General features: G+C 43.6%; 1 protein-coding gene across 3 annotated transcripts in view; it reads right to left on the reverse strand.

Moving 5' to 3' along the window:
• Positions 1 to 20,964, reverse strand: part of CABCOCO1 (ciliary associated calcium binding coiled-coil 1) — a 182,450-nt gene that overhangs the window by 27,213 nt on the left and 134,273 nt on the right. The window lies entirely within an intron of this gene.

Here is a 20,964-nt window from a genome sequence, read left to right on the forward strand (position 1 = left end):
TCACTATGCATTTTGAACAGAATACTGTTGGGTAATTAAGGAACGTGCTCTGACCACGTGCCTGGATCGAACATGATGTGATGGTGCCAAAAATGGTTTTGTGCATATATGGAGCTGCAGATAAGGTGCGAATACTACAGAACGAGTTTTCTTTAAAATAGGGTTCTTCGAGAAAGCGACCCCTGCATTATCATTCATTCATTCATTCATTCAATCGTATTTATTGAGCGCTTACTGTGTGCAGAGCACTGTACTAAGCGCTTGGGAAGTACAAGTCGGCAACATTTAGAGACTAAATATTCATTCATTAATTCCTTCAATCGTATTTATTGAGCGCTTCCTGTGTGCAGAGCACTGTTATCAGCAAGCGGACTGTATATTACTGAATTGTATTGGTCCCGTTTGGCTTCCCAGATTCTTGCAAAACTGTATGGGGCCTTACAGCGAGGAGAGAACGGATGGTTCACTTTTTGGAAATTGTACTTGGCTCTTTTAGGCTTCTAGGGTTACAGGGCTGTCCCAGGGAGCCACTCACCCAGACTCCAAGCCCATAAGAGTCCCTCATTTTGTGCTTTCATTCAAACTTATTTATTTAGTGCTTACTGTGTGCAGAGCACTGTACTAAGAGCTTGGAAAGTACAATTCAGCAACAAATAGAGACAATCCCTGCCCACAGTGGGCTCACAATCTAGAAGTGGGGAGACAGGCTTCAAAACAAGTAAACAGGCATCAATATCATCAATATAAATAAATAGAATTATAGAGAAGCAGCGTGGCTCAATGGAAAGAGCACGGGCTTGGGAATCAAAGGTCATGGGTTCAAATCCCGGCTCTGCCAATTGTCAGTTGTGTGACCTTGGGCAAGTCACTTAACTTCTCTGTGCTTCAGTTACCTCATCTGTAAAATGGGGATGAAGACTGTGAGCCCCACGTGGGACAACCTGATGACCATGTATCTGCCCCAGAGCTTAGAACAATGCCTTGCACATAGTAAGCACTTAACAAATGCCATCATCATTATTATTATATATATATATATCATTAATAAAATAAATAGAATTTTAAATACGTACATATATACACACAAGTGCTGTGGGGCGGGGAGGGGGTAGAGCAGAGGGAGGGAGTTGGGGGGTGCTGGTGAGGAGAGGGGGAGCAGAGGAAAGGGGGGCTTATTCCAGAAGGCCTTCTGGAGGAGGTGAACTTTTAGTAGGGCTTTGAAGGGGGGTGGTTTCAGAAACCCAGCATTGTGTGAGATAGGAAGAGGAATGTGGGAGCAATTGCAAACCTGAGCCTGAGGCCTTATGACTCCCCCACCAGCCACCATCCTGCAAGTGCTAAGTGTCCAGAGACCCATTCTGCCCGATAACAATAATAATAATGATGGCATTTATTAAGCGCTTACTATGTGCAAAGCACTGTTCTAAGCTCTGGGGAGGTTACAAGGTGAACCGGTTGTCCCATGGGGGGCTCACAGTCTTAATCCCCATTTTACAGATGAGGTAACTGAGGCACAGAGAAGTTAAGTGACTTGCCCAAAGTCACACAGCTGACAATTGGCAGAGCCGGGATTTGAACCCATGACCTCTGACTCCAAAGCCGGTGCTTTTTCCACTGAGCCACGCTGGGTAGTGTCATTTGGGATAAGGGGTTTGGAGCTGCCCTGGTTCCCTGTGGGACCCAAGACAGCTTCAGCCCCTGGGGGATGGTGTCTCTGTCTCACTCTTATTTCTCCCCCTTTAAACTTTTTGGAAATTCCTTGTGGGAATTTCAAGTGCTTGTCAAGTGCTTGGTACAGTGCTTAGCATGCAATAGGCTATCAATAAATACAATTGAATGAATGAATGTATCTGTTTATTGTTATATTGTAGCCTCCCAACTACTTAGTACAGTGCTTTGCACACAGTAAGTGCTCAATGAATACCATTGAATGAATGAATCTTATTTGTTAAGTGCTTACTATGTGCCAGGCACTGTACTAAGCGCTGGCGTGGATACAAGCAAATCGGGTTGGACACAGTCTCTGGCCTGCATTCGGCTCAAAGTCTTCATTCCCATTTTACAGATGAGGTAACTGGGGTGCAGAGGAGTTTCATGACTTGCCTGCAGTTACACAACTGACAGATAGTGGAGCCGGGATTAGAACCCAGGTTCTCCAACTCCCAGGCCCATGCTCTTTCCACTAGGTGAAGCTGTACTCTCCCAATTACGTAATACAGTGCTCTGCACACAGTAAGTGCTCAATAGAAATGAATAATTGATTGACTGATTGACTGCTTCACTCTCTTGGTGAGTCTTTGCCATGTGGACTGATGGGGAAGGAGGTCTGGGCATTCCAGAGAAGCAGCATGGCACAGTGGAAAGAGCACGGGCTTTGGAGTCAGAGGTCATGGGTTCAAATCCCCACTCTGCCACTTGTCAGCTGTGTGACTTTGGGCAAGTCACGTAACTTCTCTGTGCCTCAATTACCTCATCTGTAAAATGGGGATTAAGACTGTGAGCCCTCCATGGGACAACCTGATCACCTTGTAACCTCCCCAGCACTTAGAACAGTGCTTTGCATATAGTAAGTGCTTAATAAATGCCATCATTATTATTATTATTCCAGGCAGAGATGTTTACAGTATGCAAGGAGGCATCAAGGGGTAGAGAGGCAGGGGCAATATGGGTCTTCTGTGAGCCCTAGCCCTAGGGGAAAGATTTAAGGGCTGGGACTTCTGCCTTGAAAGTCTTCTCCTTCCCCATCTTCTATTACTGGAGATCCAGACTCTCCCATGGATGTCCCTATGGATGGTGAGAACCAATATGGCTTAGTGGAAAGAGTGTGGGCTTGGGAGTCAGAAGGCATGGGTTCTAATCCCGCCCCTGCCACTTATTTTCTATGTGACCTTGGGCAAGTCACTAAACTTCTCTGTGCCTCAGTTATCTCATCTGTAAAATGGGGATTAAAAGTATCAGCCCCGTGTGGTAAACGTGATTACCCTGTATTTACCCCAGCGCTGAGAACAGTGCTTGGCACATAGTAAGCACTTAACAAATACTATTATTAGAGAAGCAGCATGGCTCAGTGGAAAGAGCAGAGGCTTGGGAGTCAGAGGTCTTGGGTTCAAATCCTGGCTCTGCCATTTGTCAGCTGTGTGACTTTGGGCAAGTCACTTAACTTCACTGGGCCTCAGTTACCTCATCTGTAAAATGGGGATTAAGACTGTGAGCCCCATGTGGGACAACCTGATCACCCTGTATCCTCCCCAGAAATTAGAACAGTGCTTTGCACATAGTAAGCGCTTAACGAACGCCATAATTATTATGTCCCTGATAAGAACACCATATGGAAAATTACCTGAACTGTTCTCAAATGGCAGCTTGGTTTCAGGGGTTAGAGGTGGAGAGTGAGTTTGACCCAGTGACTGAAGAATCACCCATGTATTTGTTTCATGTGCTGTGGGCAGGGAATGTATCTATTATATTGTCATATTGTACTCTCCCAAGTGCTCAGTTCAGTGCTCTGCACACAGTAAGCATTCAATAAATACAACTGACTGGCTAAAGCCTCCAAGTTTTAGGTGTTGCTAGAACTATTGGTCCTAAGGAGTTAAGGCTCCTCCTAAACACAGTCAACTTCCTATAACAACCAGGATTTTACTTTATTTTGTGTATTCAACATAGTTTGGAAGGTTCAAAATATCAACATGCGACCAACATTTACTCCTGCTTAGAGAACGGCAATCGTCCTACCAACTCTATCTTATTGTACTCTCCCAAGTGCTTAGTACAGTGTTCTGCAGCAGGAAGTGTTCAATAAATACTACTGATTGGTCATGCCCTACCTCCCAAACTCCTCTCCCACTTTTTCCATGATGACCCTAATTGCACGATGTTAAGAAAATGTAAGTTTGGGCTAAAAATCCAACTCAAAGAGTTGAACCTTCAATCAATTCTGATGAAAAAATATAAACAGAATCCTAGGAGGGCAAGGGGACTTTGGAGAAGAATCTTGTAATCATACAATAATAAAGCTGGAAGTGACCTCAAGAAATCCTCTGGTGCCGCTCTTTCGCCTCCAGAAGAAATAAAGATTACATGTTATGGCTTGTATAACATGTACTTCAATGTGAAATGAATAAGGAAAACTACTGAGTAGCCATAGAGAAGAAAGGAAGAGAGAGGGTAGATTGGCGGAGAATAACAGAACCTATTAAAATTACTTAACTAATGATGATGGTATTTGTTAAGCGCATACTATGTGTCAAGCACGAAGCACTGTTCTAAGCGCTGGGGTAGATACTAGCTAATCAGGTTGGACACAGTTTCTGTCCCACAGGGGGCTCACAGTCTTAACTGAGAAGCAGCTTGGCTCAGTGGAAAGAGCACAAGCTCTGGAGCCAGAGGTCATGGGTTCAAATCCCTGCTCCGCCAATTGTCAGCTGTGTGACTTTGTGAAAGTCACTTAACTTCTCTGTGCCTCAGTTCCCTCATCTGTAAAATGGGGATGAAGACTGTGAGCCCCCCATGGGACAACCTGAGCACCTTGTAACCTCCCCAGTGCTTAGAACAGTGCTTTGCACATAGTAAGCACTTAATAAATGCCATCATTATTATTATTAATTCCCATTTTACAGATGAGGGAATGGAGGCCCAGAGAAATGAAGTGGCTTGCCCAAGGTCACTAGGCAGACAAGCAGCAGAGATGAGATTAGAACCCAGGTCCTTTTGACTCTCAGGCCCATGCTCTATCTACTAAGCCACACTGCTTCAGACCCTTGATAGATGGGAATGGCTGTATTCAAGTTTTTTTTTCGTGGGGTGGGGGGGGCGAACAGAACGCAGGATAAGTTGAAACCTGGGTCACTTTTGTTATTTTTGGTATACTTTTATTTTTCTATCAGCATGAAGGCCCAAATTATCCCACGTTGGAAGAGGCTTTGAATTGGCAGATGGGACTGTGACTGCTGTGACCTTACTTGTGCAAGGAAGCCACCTCGGCCAAGTGGCTCACCCACCCTCTGGCCTAGCTCTCCGTAGGCTGCTGCCAGCCCACTTCCTCCCACTCCCTCGGGCTGTAGGAACCCTCCAGCCTGAGAACCGATCTGCTCCGCTCCCCACTTCTGCTTCCTCGCTGCACCTGTTGTGGGCTCCCTGTGGGCTAACGGCCAGCAAAGATTCGCCAGCAGACCTCCTCCATGGCTTTGTGACAACCTCACATCCCAGGATTCTTCAACTGGTTGAGCAGAACTGAGTACTGAGAACGTTTGGAAGGAGTGCCCTGGAAACATTCCTTCTGGACCTTAGGGTTCAGGAAAAGTTCCACAAACATTTCAGAGAAGCGGTGTGGCCTGCTGGGAGGACACAGGCCTGAGCACTGTACTGAGCGCTTGGGAAGTATCTCACTACCGACCCCTTTCCCACCTTCTCCCCTTAACCTGGAACTCCCTTCCACCTCCATATGCACAAGACCACCACTCTCCCCACCTTCAAAGCCTTATTAAGATCACATCTTCTTCCCCAATTTAGCCCTCTTTTCCCTCTCTCCCTTCTGCATTCATTCATTCATTCAATCGTATTTATTGAGCGCTTACTGTGTGCAGAGCGCTGTACTGAGCGCTTGGGAAGTACAGGCTGGCAACATATAGAGATGGTCCTTACCCAACAGTGTTCTGCATCATCTATGCACTTGAATCTATACCCTTGGGGCACTTGATATTCATCCCACCCTCAGCCTCACAGCTCTTATTTACAATCCATAACTTTATTTATAATCAAAATAATAATAATGGCATTTGTTAAGTGCTTACTATGTGCAAAGCACTGTTCTAAGCGCTGGGGAAGTTACATTTATATTAATATCTGTCACCCCCCTCTAGACTGTAAGCTCCCTGTGGGCAGGAAACAAGTCTACCAACTCTAGAGAAGCGGCGTGGCTCAGTGGGAAGAGCCCGGGCTTTGGAATCAGAGGTCATGGGTTTGAATCCCGGCTCTGCCAATTGTCAGCCGTGTCACTTTGGGCAAGTCACTTCACTTCTCTGGGCCTCAGTTCCCTCATCTGTAAAATGGGGATTAAGACTGTGGGACAACCTGATCCCCTTGTATCCTCCCCAGCGCTTAGAACAGTGCTTTGCACATAGTAAGCGCTCAATAAATACGATTGAATGAATGAATGAATGGGAGTCAGAGGACTTGGGTTCTAACCCCGCCTCCGCCACGAACCTGCTGTGTGACCTTGGGCAAGTCACTTAACTTTCTCTGCCTCAGTTCCCTCATACGCAAAATGTGGACTCAATATCTGTTCTCTCTCCTACGTAGACTGTGGGGACTGTTTATCATTTATCTGCCACAGTGCTTACTATAGTGTATTGCACCTAGAAAGCACTTAGCTCCTTGTGGGCAGGGAATGTGTCTGTTTATTGTTATATTATACTCTCCCAAGAGCGAAGTATAGTGCTCTGCACACAGTAAATGCTCAGTAGATACGATTGAAATTCTTAACAAGTACTACAATTATTATTATTATTGTTGGGCTTTCCCCTTATTGATCCTAGTATTACATTAACTTGATTTGATCCTAGCTTAAAGCAGTTTTTATTTCACATTTATTTCTTATGCTGAAATTGGTGCTGAAAATTTATTTCCCCCTTGTGCTGGTGCTTAAAGAATAAAATTGAATCTAGTTATGTACTAATCTCTTTTACGAACCATTATAGCCACCGATTCACTCCAAAATTACAGGAAAAAAAGTTTCTGTAATTTCAAAACAAATGAATACAAGATCGTCTTCGGAATAACAGATAATTACTGATGTCTATAGCTAGAGATGAATATCTGTACCCTCACACTCTCTCTATCACATCCCATATATGAATGGAATCCAAACATAATGCTCTGAGAATACCGTTATGAATTATTCCTTCCAATGAACTGCATTCTTAACAAGTCCAGGGGAAAATTAGAACCAATGAATTGTGGTGAGCGTTCAGAGCCAGCAAGTGTGTTTCAATAGGAGGGTCTGATGCAATACTTTCCCTTAGAAAAATACAATTAGGCCTTTGTGCTTTTTTTAAAAAAAACCCATGTTTTACAACCTTCTTGGCTCTGTGATAAAATCTATTTACAACAGAAAGACATGGTCAGTATTATTGAGTTAGTTTTTCTGAAAGAAAGTTATAACTTCCTCAAATCTATGAAGTCAAAGCAAATTAAATAAAGCTATTTGTGTAGCTATTTTTGCACATTGCTGCAGAATTTTAATTGTCTGACATTTTCCCCCACTCAAGAGTTCAGTGTGCTGTTTGAAGTGTTCCTTTAATTCCAAGATCAAGAAAGGCACAATATGCAAATTGCTATCCCAAGCTCCATGTATTTAGCATTGAAGTACAGCTTCTCCCTTTCTAATGATAACAACTGCAGTATTTGTTAAACTTCACTATGTGCCAAGCACCATACTAAATGCTGGTGTAGATACCAGATAGTCAGGTCAGACACAGTCCCTTGTCCCACATAGGCAAATGTGTAAAAGGAACCCCCAGTTTACTGATGAGGAAACCGAGGTACTGAGAAATTGTGATAATAATAATAATAATAATTATGGTACTAGTTAATAATTATGGAATTTGTTAAGTGCATACTATGTGCCAGGCCCTGTATGAAGCCCTGATAATGGTACTTGTTAAGTTTTTACTATGTGCCAAGCACTGTTCTAAACCTTGGGGTAGATAACAAGTTAATCAAGTTGGGCACAGTCCCTGTCTCTCATGGGGCTCGCACTCTTAATCCCCATTTTACAGATGAGATCACTGAGGCCCAGAGAAGTTAAGTGGCTTGCCCAAGGTGACACAACAGACATGTGGTGGAGCCGGGATTAGAACCCAGATCCCAGGCCCCTGCTCTACCAACCAAGTCAGGTTGCTTCCCGTGGCTTGCCCAAAGTCACATAGCAGACAAGCAGGTAGAGTTGGGATGAGAATCCTAGCCTTCTTATGCCCAGTCATATGCTGTATTCATTAGACCACACTCCTTCTTCCCTGAGCTTCTTTGCAAATACTCCCCACCTTGATTACTTTATCAGCCTTCTTATTGACCTCCCTGCCTCTTGTCTCTCCGCACTCCAGTCCATAGAGAAGCAGCATGGCTCAGTGGAAAGAACCTGGGCTGTGGAATCAGAGATCATGGGCTCAAATCCCAGCTCCGCCACTTGTCAGCTGTGTGACTTTGGGCAAGTTACTTAATTTCTCTGGGCCTCAGTTACCTCATCTGTAAAATGGGGATTAAGACTGTGAGCCCCCCGTGGGACAACCTGATCACCTTGTAACCTCCCCAGCGCTTAGAACAGTGCTTTGCACATAGTAAGTGCTTAATAAATGCCATTATTATTATTATTGTTATTATTATTATCATCATTATTCTGCTGCCTGGATCATTTTTCAGAAAAACGTTCGGCCCATGTCTCCCCACTCCTGAAGGACCTTCAATACTTACCCAGCCACATCGGCATCAAACAGAATGTCCTTATAAAATGCTTTAAAGCACTCAATCACCTTGTTCCCTCCTTTTTTACTTGCTGCTTCTACTGCAACACAGCCTGCCCGCACACTTCACTCCTCTAATGCCAGCGTACTTACTATACCTTGATCTTGTCTATCTCATTGTTGACCTCTCACCCACATCCTGCCTCTGGTCTGGAATGTCCTCCCTCTTCATATCCAACAGACCCTGCCGCTAACCTCCTCACTGTGCCTCGTTTTCGCCTGCCCCGCCGTCGACCCTGGCCCACGTCCTCCCCCTGTCCTGGAATGCCCTCCCTCTGCCCATCCGCCAAGCTAGCTCTCTTCCTCCCTTCAAGGCCCTGCTGAGAGCTCACCTCCTCCAGGAGGCCTTCGCAGACTGAGCCCCCTCCTTCCTCTCCCCCTCCTCCCCATCCCCCCGCCTTACCTCCTTCCCCTCCCCACAGAATCTGTTTATATGTATATATGTTTGTACATATTTATTACTCTATTTTACTTGTACATATTTATTCTATTTATTTTATTAATATGTTTTGTTTTGTTGTCTGTCTCCCCCTTCTAGACTGTGCGCCTGCTGTTGGGTAGGGACTGTCTGTATATGTTGCCAACTTGTACTTCCCAAGCGCTTTGTACAGTGCTCTGCACACAGTAAGCGCGCTCAATAAATATGATTGAATGAATGAATGAATGAACAGACGATTACCCTCCCAACCTTCCAAAACGTATTGAGGCACATCTCCTCCAAGAGGCCTTCCCTGACTAAACCCTCATTTCTTCTTCTCCCACTCCCTTCCGCCTCACCTTTGCAGTGGATTTGATCCCTTTATTCACTCCTCCCTCAGCAGTTAAATTTATTTATATTAATGTCCATCTCCCCCTCTAGACTGTAGGCTCGTTGTGGGCAGGTAATGTCACTACCAACTGTGTTACGTTGTTATATTGCAGTCTCCTAAGTAGTTAGTACAGTGCTCTGCACACGGTAAGTGCTCAATAAATACAATCTATTGATTGACTGTGTACACCAAAACCAATTCTTCCTTCTTGCCTTTTAGCTAAGCAGTTGTCTCTCCCAATTACAGATAAGCAACAGTGATAGGGAGGTTATGGGATTTGTATAGGACCAGAGCTGAGATGTGAGCCCAGGAGTGTCCCCTGACAAAAATCCACTGTGTCATGTGATCACTTGACTTTCAAACGTTTCCTAAATATGACTTTGAATATAAAGCCATAAAATAAACCTTTTACTCTTTTTTGAACTTGTCCAGGGAATGCTTGCACACAAATGGATGTTATAAAAAAAGGCATGGTTCCATGTGCATTCCATTTGTATTTTCTGCTGATAAAGAGCAGGCTGCCTTTTGACAAATGTAGGTACATTAAAAATAAGAGAGAAGAGAAGAGATCTCTAAACAGAATAATGGACTGCTAAATATATAATGAAAAATGCTCTGCCAATGTGGTCAACAGAAAATTAGCTTTGCATAATGTACCAATATACCATTACATACTCTTTTTTTCCCAGATGTTATCCATTACTTGAAAATTAACTTTCTTAACTTAGGAATATTGTTCCCCAAATCCACATTTCAATAGCTTGAAACCAAACTCGTTGATGGCCTTATGGTATTGAATTATTTTTTTGAAACATAACACGGGAAATTTTAATATAAAATAAATGGCCCTGTGGTATCATTTAATATTCTTTACACGAACTGCCAGCTCTCAAAATATTAAGGAGATTAAAGCCCAAGTATTTACCTACCCACTAATTTAAGTCACTGGAAATCTTTTCAGTATTTACACTTGGGGTATGAAATGGACTTCTTTAGTATGGAAATAAATGTCAGTAATAAGTTTTGAATTTAGTTATGATTCAGGTTAAGGCCAGTTTGGATTTACTAATATGTTTGTTGAACATTTGCAGAAATGCTTCAAAATTTCTCTATGATGGAGAAAGGGAATTAAGATTGAGACTGAAAAGTATTACTTCATATGTTGAATTTCCATTATGTGTCTATCAAACCTGACAAGTATCTACAGTGAAATAAAGTATTGTTTTTCTTTAGAAACCCTTATTTGGGAAAAAAAAGACTAAGCATTATTTTAGGGTAGGGTTCCCACCAGTGAATGCTATAATTAAGGTTGGGAGATGGCTTTTATTTATAATTCCCTAAATTGTCATAATTTTCCATTTAAAAATTCTGTTTGGATGACAACTTTCCACATTAAATCTCTGTTATAAGTTAAAAGTATTTTTGGAAAGTGGGCTAAATCTCTTTAATCATGGAAGCACTAACAAAATCATATATGCTATAAATGTGAATTGGTTTCGTGAATTTGAATGTCAAAAAAAATCTGACCTTTAAACTGGCAGCCTCATCTATAAATATAATTTAGGGAGGAATGTATATTGCTAAAGTTTGTAATAAAGTGCTTCATTTTCCAATGGTAAATTCTGATCGTGAGCACTAAATTCCTCGACTCTGTGCTCTTCCAAAGAATAGTTCTGGGCATTGGGAAACTTATGAAGGCACTAGTGTGGTATGGAAAAGACATGTTTTTTCCCTTAAGAAAACTTTTTAATAATTATAAGAATGCTTATTTTATTGAGTGTCCACAGTAAGCTAGTCAGGCAGCAGTACTGAACATATGACCCCCAGATGCAATATGCAAAGAACTATGTTAATATCACTGAAATTGCAAACTGTATTGAAAATCCAGGAAATTCAAACGTTTGAGTTTATCAGAACTTCACCTCACACATAATCTACCCACATATGGGGTATTTTTTCATTAATGGTATAAGTGGAATATTAACTTTGCTACCAAAACTTGGACTTTTCGCATTTTTTTTCCCTAGAAATAAATTTGCAACTGCAACACATGATTTTTTCTACAGTGCATATTCAAGATTATATTGGCTAAAGGTTTAGAATGTTTCCAGATTTCTGGTATATGAATAGAGATCTAACGGTCATTTTTTTTTCCCCTCAAATACACTGGAAAATTGTGAAAGTTTATAGGTCTCCAAGACTGATCCATACATGCTAATAATCTAAACAGCATCACTGTAGATTAAACTGGGAGAGGAAAAGAAAAATATCCTTTCAAGATGAAACTGCAGGAGAATTGAAGTTGGCAGTTGAACCAATTTGGAATCTGGTTAGGACATGTAGTTAGAATCATAGTCATCTTTTTCATGAATATGCCTATTTTGGCTCCAACTGCTTTTAGCTTATTATTATTAACAATCTACTTATAATGTATTGATATTATTTATACATCTACATACATATTTGATAGCTAATACAGCAAATCCAGGTAGAATATATTTTTAAATATAAATGTGATATAAATATATTTAGAATATATTACAATATATTGATGAGAATAACAACAACACTTATGGCACAGCATGGTGTAGTGGATAGAACACGGGCCTGGCAGTCAGAAGGTCACAGGTTCTAATTCTGGCCTTTCTCCCCTCCTTAACTTCCATCTTCAACCACTCACTCTCCACTGGTTCCTTCCCCTCTGCCTTCAAACATGCCCATGTCTCCCCCATCCTATAAAAACCCTCTCTTGACCCCACCTCACCTTCTAGTTATCACCCCATATCCCTCCTACCATTCCTTTCCAAACTCCTTGAACGAGTTGTCTACACGCACTGCCTCGAATTCCTCAACACCTACTCTCTCCTTGACCCCCTCCAGTCTGGCTTCTGTCCTCTACATTCCACGGAAACTGCCCTCTCAAAGGTCACCAATGACCTCCTGCTTGCCAAATCCAACGGCTCATACTCTATCCTAATCCTCCTCGACCTCTCAGCTGCCTTTGACACTGTGGACCACCCCCTTCTGCTTAACATGCTAGCCAACCTTGGCTTCACAGACTCCGTCCTCTCCTGGTTCTCCTCTTATCTCTCCGGTCGTTCATTCTCAGTCTCATTTGCAGGCTCCTCCTCCCCCTCCCATCCCCTTACTGTGGGGGTTCCACAAGGTTCAGTGCTTGGTCCCCTTCTGTTCTCAATCTACACTCACTCCCTTGGTGACCTCATTCGCTCCCATGGCTTCAACTATCATCTCTATGCTGATGACACCCAGATCTACATCTCTGCCCCTGCTCTCTCCCCCTCTCTCCAGGCTCGCATCTCCTCCTGTCTTCAGGACATCTCCATCTGGATGTCGGCCCGCCACCTAAAACTCAACATGTCCAAGACTGAACTCCTTGTCTTCCCTCCCAAAGCCTGCCCTCTCCCTGACTTTCCCATCTCTGTTGAAGGCACTACCGTCCTTCCCGTCTCACAAGCCCGCAACCTTGGTGTCATCCTCGACTCCACTCTCTGATTCACCCCTCATATCCCAGCTGTCACCAAAACCAGCCGGTCTCAGCTCAGCAACATTGCCAAGATCCGCCCTTTCCTCTCCATCCAAACCGCTACCCTGCTCATTCAAGCTCTCATCCTATCCCGTCTGGACTACTGCACCAGCTTTCTCTCCGATCTCCCATCCTCATGTCTCTCCCCACTTCAATCCATATTTCATGCTGCTGCCCGGATTGTCTTCATCCAGAAACGCTCTGAGCATGTTACTCCCCTCCTAAAAAATCTCCAGTGGCTACCAATCAATCTGCGCATCAGGCAGAAACTCCTCACCCTCGGCTTCAAGGCTCTCCATCACCTCGCCCCCTCCTACCTCACCTCCCTTCTCTCCTTCTACAGCCCAGCCCGCACCCTCCGCTCCTCTGCCACTAATCTCCTCACCGTGCCTCGTTCTTGCCTGTCCCGCCGTCGACCCCCAGCCCACGTCATCCCCCGGGCCTGGAATGCCCTCCCTCCCAACATCCGCCAAGCTAGCTCTCTTCCTCCCTTCAAGGCCCTACTGAGAGCTCACCTCCTCCTGGAGGCCTTCCCAGACTGAGCCCCTTCCTTCCTCTCCCCCTCGTCCCCCTCTCCATCCCCCCCGTCTTACCTCCTTCCCTTCCCCACAGCACCTGTATATATGTATATATGTTTGTACATATTTATTTCTCTATTTATTTATTTTACTTGTACATATCTATTCTATTTATTTTATTTTGTTAGAATGTTGGGTTTTGTTCTCTGTCTCCCCCTTTTAGACTGTGAGCCCACTGTTGGGTAGAGACTGTCTCTATATGTTGCCAACTTGTACTTCCCAAGCGCTTAGTACAGTGCTCTGCACACAGTAAGCACTCAATAAATACAATTGATTGATTGATTGGCACATAGTAAATGCTTAACAAATACCACTATTAATATAAGTAGTAGTAGTAGAAGAAAAAAGTCAATAATCCAAAATATCAACGTTAAAATCTGAAAGTAAATAGTATTTTAGACGGGTCAGTCTTGGAAACAGCTTTGGGTTACAGACTGCCACTGAGTTCCCTCTGTTCAAAACAGTACAGAGGACAGGATTGGTTCCCAGGTGTTCCATGTAAGGAAGAAGGCAAATGCTTCTTCCCCTACCAGCCTGCAGGGGCATAGTCATGCCCTCAGGCTAAGAGGGTCACACCTCTTCCTGCCCTTTCCTTTTTAAGGAGGTGTTTTATTTGAAGAGAGAAGCAGGCTCCCATGGACAGAAAGCAACCAGTATTTTACATATATTTTTTTTTCCCCAAATTTCAATGCCATCCTTAAGCAGACTGGGATGTTCGATGACTTCAGATGATCAAGGTCTCTATTTGTACTGCTTCTGGAACACAGCACGATCGTATATTATCACATTCCCAGCATGTAGACTTCACTGTCGCCTCTGGCTAGTGCTCAGAGAACACTATCTCTGTATGATTCAACATATTCTCAGTCTCTGGAAGCAGAATTTTTACAGTGGACAGATCTAATTGCATCCAAATCTAAGCAGGGCAAATTCAACTTGTATCAATCAATCAACTGTGTTTATTGAGTGCCTACTGATAATGAGAATAATTATGGTATTTGTTAAGTGCTTACTGTGTGCCAGGCATTATGCTAAGCTCTCAGGTAGATACAAGAAAAATCGGTTTGGACACAGTCCCTGTCCCAGATAAGGCTCACCATCTCAATCCCCATTTTTCATTCATTCATTCAACTACATTTATTGAGCGCTTACTGTGTGCAGAGCACTGTACTACGTGCTTGGAAAGTACAATACAACAACAGAGACAATCCCTGCCTACAATGGATTTACAGTCTAGAGGGGTGGAGAACGACATCAAAACAAGTAAACAGGCATCAATATAAATAAATAGAATTATAAATATATAAGTTCTGTGGGGCATCTGGGGGAGAGAAAAAGGAGCAAGTCAAGGTGACACAGAAGGGAGGGGGAGCTGAGAACAAGGGGGCTTAGTCTGGAAAGGCCTCTTGGAGGAGCTGTGCCTTCAGTAGGGCTTTGAGGCAGGGGAAGAGTGATTGTTTGGTGGATTTGAGGAGGAAGGGTGTTCCAGGCCAGAGGTAGGAAGTGGGCCAGGGGTTGGCAGTGAAACAGGTGAGATCAATGCACAGTGAGAAGGTTAGGACCAGAGGAGTGGAGTGTGCAGGCTGGGATGTAGAAGGAGAGAAGGGAGATGAGATAAGAAGGGGCATGATGATGAAGAAGTTGAAAGCCAATAGTGAGGAGTTTTTGTTTGATATGGAGGTTGATAGGCAACGACTGTAAATTTTTGAGGAGGGGGGTGACATGCCCTTTACATTTCTGTAGAAAGATAATCTGGGCAGCAGAATGAAGTATAGACTGAAGTGGGGAGAGGCAGAAGGTTGGGAGGTCAGCAAGGAGCCTGATGCAGTAATCCAGATAGGATAGGATGAGAGATTGTACTAACGTGGTAGTGGTTTGGATGGAGAGGAAAGGGTGGATCTTGCTGATGCTGTGAAAGTGAGACCAGCAGGTTTTGGTGAGGGACTGGATATGTGGGGTGAATGAGAGAGCGGAGTCAAGGATCAATTGATCAATCAATCAATCACATTTATTGAGCGCTTACTGTGTGCAGAGCACTGTACTAAGCACTTGGGAAGTACAAGTTGGCAACATATAGAGACAGTCCCTACCCAACAGTGGGCTCACAGTCTAGAAGGGGGAGACAGAAAACAAAACCAAACATATTAACAAAATAAAATAAATAGAATAGATATGTACAAGTAAAATAAATGAATAAATAAATAGAGTAATAAATATGTACAAACATATATACAGGTGCTGTGGGGAAGGGAAGGAGGTAAGATGGGGGGGATGGAGAGGGGGATGAGGGGGAGAGGAAGGAAGGGGCTCAGTCTGGGAAGGCCTCCTGGAGGAGGTGAGCTCTCAGTAGGGCCTTGAAGGGAGGAAGAGAGCTAGCTTGGCGGATGGGCAGAGGGAGGGCATTCCAGGCCAGGGGGATGACGTGGGCCGGGGTTTGACGACAGGACAGGCGAGAACAAGGCACAGTGATGAGATTAGTGGCAGAGGAGCGGAGGGTGCGGGCTGGGCTGTAGAAGGAGAGAAGGGAGGTGAGGTAGGAGGGGGCAAGGTGATGGAGAGCCTTGAAACCCAGGGTGAGGAGTTTCTGCCTGATGCGCAGATAAATTGGTAGCCACTGGAGATTTTTGAGGAGGGGAATAACATGCCCAGAGCGTTTCTGGACAAAGACAATCTGGGCAGCAGCATGAAGTATGCACTGAAGTGGGGAGAGACACGAGGATGGGAGATCAGAGAGAAGGCTGATGCAGTAGTCCAGACGGGATAGGATAAGAGCTTGAACAAACAGGGTAGCGGTTTGGATGGAGAGGAAAGGGCGGATCTTGGAAATGTTGTGGAGCTGAGCCCGGCAGGTTTTGGTGACGGCTTGGATGTGAGGGGTGAATGAGAGAGCGGAGTCGAGGATGACACCAAGGTTGCGGGCTTGTGAGACGGGAAGGATGGTAGTGCTATCAACAGTGATGGGAAAGTCAGGGAGAGGGCAGGGTTTGGGAGGGAAGACAAGGAGTTCAGTCTTGGACATGTTGAGTTTTAGGTGGCGGGCAGACATCCAGATGGAGATGTCCTGAAGGCAGGAGGAGATGCGAGCCTGGAGGGAGGGGGAGAGAGCAGGGGCAGAGATGTAGATCTGGGTGTCATCAGCATAGAGATGATAGTTGAAGCCTTAGGAGCTAATGAGTTCACCAAGGGAGTGAGTGTAGATGACAACAAGGATGACACCAAGGTAATGGGATGGTGAGACGGGAAGGATGGTTATGCCATCTACAGTGATGGAAAAGTTCAGGAGAAGACAGGGATTGGGAGGGAAATAAGGAGCCCTGCCTTGGACATGTTGAGTGTGAGGTGGTGGGAGTACATCCAAGTAGAGATGTCACGAAGGCAGGAGAAGATGTGAGCCTGGAGGGAGGGAGAGAGAACAGGGGAGGAGATATAGATTTGGGTGTCATCCGCATAGAGATGATAGTTGAAGCCATGAGAGTGAATGAGTTCTCCAAGGGAGTGAGTGTAGATGGAGAATAGAAGGGGACCAAGAACTGAACATTGAGGGATCCCTACAGTTAGGGGATATGAGGGAAAGGAGGAGCCCATGAAGGAGAATGAGAATGAACAGCCAGAGAGATAGGAGGAGAACCAGGAGACAACAAAGTCAGTAAAACCAAGGTTGGATAGCGTATTAAGGAGGAGATGGTCTGCGGTGTTTCAGATGAAGCAACTGAAGCACAGAGAAGTGAGTTGCCCAAGGTCACACAGCAGACAAGTGGTGGAGATGGGATTAGAAACCATGACTTTCTGACTCCTAGGCCCATGCTCTATCCACTACACCATGCTGCTTACTGTGTCCAGGGCACTGCACTAAGTGTTTGGGAGAGTACAATGTAATATGCAGTACAATTTACATATAGCATATTTATAAATATTAAATATAATTTTTCTTAAGCTTAATGAGGACTCCCCATTTTTAGAGTGGGTGTAGCTGTATTGAGCACTTACTGTTGTGCTGATTGTTTGGTTGTTTGCAGCATCAGTATTATTTTCACTTTTGCCCCCTTGTCCCCAAATTTCCCCTGGCAGTGATTGCCCCTGCAGTTATAATTCTGTATTTATTCATATAGTATGTATTTACTTATATTAATGTCTGTCTCCCTCTTTAGACTGTAAGCTCATTATGGACCAGGAAATGTGTCTGTTTATTGTTATATTGTACTCTCCCAAGCTCTAGTACAGTGCTCTGCACAAAGTAAGCACTCAATAAATACGATTGAATGAATAACTGCTGTCTCTGAAGCCCCATTTCAGAGTATTACTATTATTATTGATCTTCTTATTGTTGTTGGAATTATGATACTTGTTAAGCACTTACTATGTGCCAAGTACTCCACTATGTGCTAAGGTAGATACAAAATAAAGAGAATGGACACAAACCCTGTCCCACATGGGGCTCACAATCGAAGTAGGAGGGTGTAGGATTTAATCCCCATTTTACAGATGAGGAAACTGAGGCACAGAGAAGTTAAGTGACTTGCCCAGGGAAGTCTGACAATCATCATTATTGAGTGCTTACTGTGTGCAGAACACTGTACCAAGCACTTGGGGTCAACTGCAGACAAGTGGCAGAATCGAAATTAGAACTCAGGTCCTCTGACTTCCAGGCCCATGTTCTATCTGGTAGGCCACACTGCTTCTCTGTGGAATATGCTCCCAGACCCTGACCCATGATCCATGGACTTCTGATTTTACCCAGTTTCCTTGCTGTGCTTGTGGATTTCATTCTGTTCTTGATCCTGTAGCTAAAGGTTCTTTTGTTTTTTGTTTTTTTATTGCCTTTGATCTTTTCCTTCCTCCTTTTGGTTCTCATGTCATAATCAGTAACTCAGTAGCCCGAAGCACTGGAGAGACCAAAGGACTTAAAGATTGAAGGGGAGAAAACACAGAAGTGGTAGGAAACATTAATCGGTCCTCTCTATTGCTAAGGAGAGGGAGGGATGGGGGAAAGTATAAAGCTATGCAGGGATGAGAAACATCCTCAGAGGAAAACACAAGTCTCAGAGTCAAGGAAACGATCTAAACAGAAAATCTTCAGCTGATAAGAGATGATTTCACTTTTATAATTCAAAAGGACCCTGCCACTCAGATGCATTGCTTATCTACAAATTTAATGCCTTAACTTTAACTGCTCTATTTGCAATAAAATGCCATACTTTTTACAAAACTCTCTCCCCCAGCCACTTTGCCTGCACCCGAATTTGAAGAGAAAATAAAAATGTTTATATTTGCGTGTGTGTGGAGACATTTTTGAAACTAAATATGGTATTTTGTAGCATATATACACTGTAGCATATATATATATATATACATATACATATATATTTCTCTCTATATATATATTATATTGGTAATTGTAAGCAGTGAAAGTGGGGTGAACCTGGGTTAGGAAGAGAGAAGGTCAGAATGTGGTCACATGGATGAGGGGTTTCTACTTTAAAACGTGCCTGCTCACAGGCAGGAAGAGGTCAAGAGCCAGAACACAGAAATATTCAAGACACAGGTTCATGCCTGGGAAGGGGAGTTTTTTCCTTTAAAATGGGCACTAGCAAGCAAGCCATAACACAGAAATATTCAAGACACAGGTTCATGCCTGGGAAGGGGAGTTTTTTCCTTTAAAACGGGCACTAGCAAGAGAGGCAGTCTCAAGTGTCCCCTTATGTATCTTTTCCTTCTCCCCTCCTTTCCTCCTCCTTTTCTTCTTCTCTTCTATTTTTCCTCATGTGCTCTTTTCCGCTAGACTTAATTCCCCACCTAATAGCCTCTCCTCAGTTTTTGGATTGTAAAAAAATGCCCCCAAATTGAGCAACTGAGTGAGTAAATAAGGTGGCTCTTTTGGTGTTTTTAATGGTATGTGCCAGGTCCTATATTGAGCATTGGGGAAGATATAAAATAATCAGATTGGACACAATCCCTGTCCCACATAGAGCTTGTGGTCTTAATCCACATTTCACAGATGAGGTAACTGAGGCACAGAGAAACTAAGTGACTTACCCATGATCACAGAGTAGACAAGAATCAGAGCTGGGATTAGAAGCCAGGTCCTCTGACTTCCAGGCCTATGCTCTTTCCACTAAGCCAAAGCTGCTTCTCTATGGAAGTAATGGTAGAAATATTTTGAATATGAAATGAACCAAACACGCATGTTTTATGATAGTTCATCTTAAAAGGGAAAGAGGGCTGGAACAGATGAAAAACTCTGGCACATCTCTAGGCAGCTGCTGTCAATCAGGTAGGCGCCTAAGCCAATCAAGAAAAAGGAAACATTTCTGGCTTTTGCCCCAAGGTTTTCATCCACTCTATGTAACGTCCAACAAGAAGCACTATTTGAAAATTGTCCCTTTGCTGGGTTGAAAACAAGGCTGTCTTTTTTGGTACTGTTAAGAAATTTTAATTATTAATTAACTCCTCTTATTTTTAATTATTAAAATTTAATTATTCACTTTGTTAGCACGACCTTGATTTTGCCCCATGCAGTGAAAAACAATCTACACTGGGCTGTCACCCAAACCCTGTCTTCCCCCTGACTTTCTCATAACTATATACAGTGCCACCTTTACTCTCTGCTTTACAAGCCATAACCTTGGCATTATCCTCAACTCATCAGTCTTTTTCAACCCACATATTCAATCTGTCAAACACAGAACATGACAACACAAAAAAGGGTAGACTGTGTGACAACACAGCTGAGACTTTGGATTTTTCAGTCACATGCACTCATAGGAGAACTTCACTGTGCTGTGTCATCTTCTGAAGTATGAAAAGCAATTATTTCTGTCTGTCTGTCAATGTATCTGTCAGTAGTAGCTACTGAATGCCTACAACAGAGATGTAGATGTGATCCCTGACCACAAAGAGAAGCAGCATGGCCTAGTGGATAGAGAATAGGCCTGTAAATCAGAAAGACCTGGGCTCTAATCCCAACTCTGCCACTTGTCTACTGTGTGACTTTAGGCAAGTCACATAATTTCCCTGGGCCTCAGTTACCTCATCTGTAAAATGGGGGTTAAGATTGTGAGCCCTATGTGGGACAGGGGTCCATCCAACCTGATTAGCTTATACTTACCCCACTGCTTAGTACAGTAGCTGACACATAGTAAGCACTTAAGTACCATAAAAAAGGAGCTTACAGTCTGCAGGGGGAGAAAAATAGATTAGGGACAGGGGATATAGCAGAGTATTAGAATATTTACATAAGAATTGTGGGGCTGGGTTGAGGACTGAAGTGTTCAATGGGTAAACAACTAAGTACACAGTCAATGAAAGAGGAGGACAGACTGGGGAAATACAAGATTTTGTCTGGAAGGCCAGCTGGAAGAGATGTGATTTTAGGAGGGTTTCAAGGGTGGGGCAAGAGGTGGACTGTCTGATATGAAGGGGGAGGGAGCTCTAGACAAAGAAAGAAGTTGGGCAAGGGGTTGGTAGCAGGATAGACGAGATCAAGGAACAGGGAATGGATGGTTTTAGAGGAGAGG

This window comes from Tachyglossus aculeatus, chromosome 3, assembly GCF_015852505.1.
Source record: "Tachyglossus aculeatus isolate mTacAcu1 chromosome 3, mTacAcu1.pri, whole genome shotgun sequence".
NCBI classification, from domain to species: domain Eukaryota; kingdom Metazoa; phylum Chordata; class Mammalia; order Monotremata; family Tachyglossidae; genus Tachyglossus; species Tachyglossus aculeatus.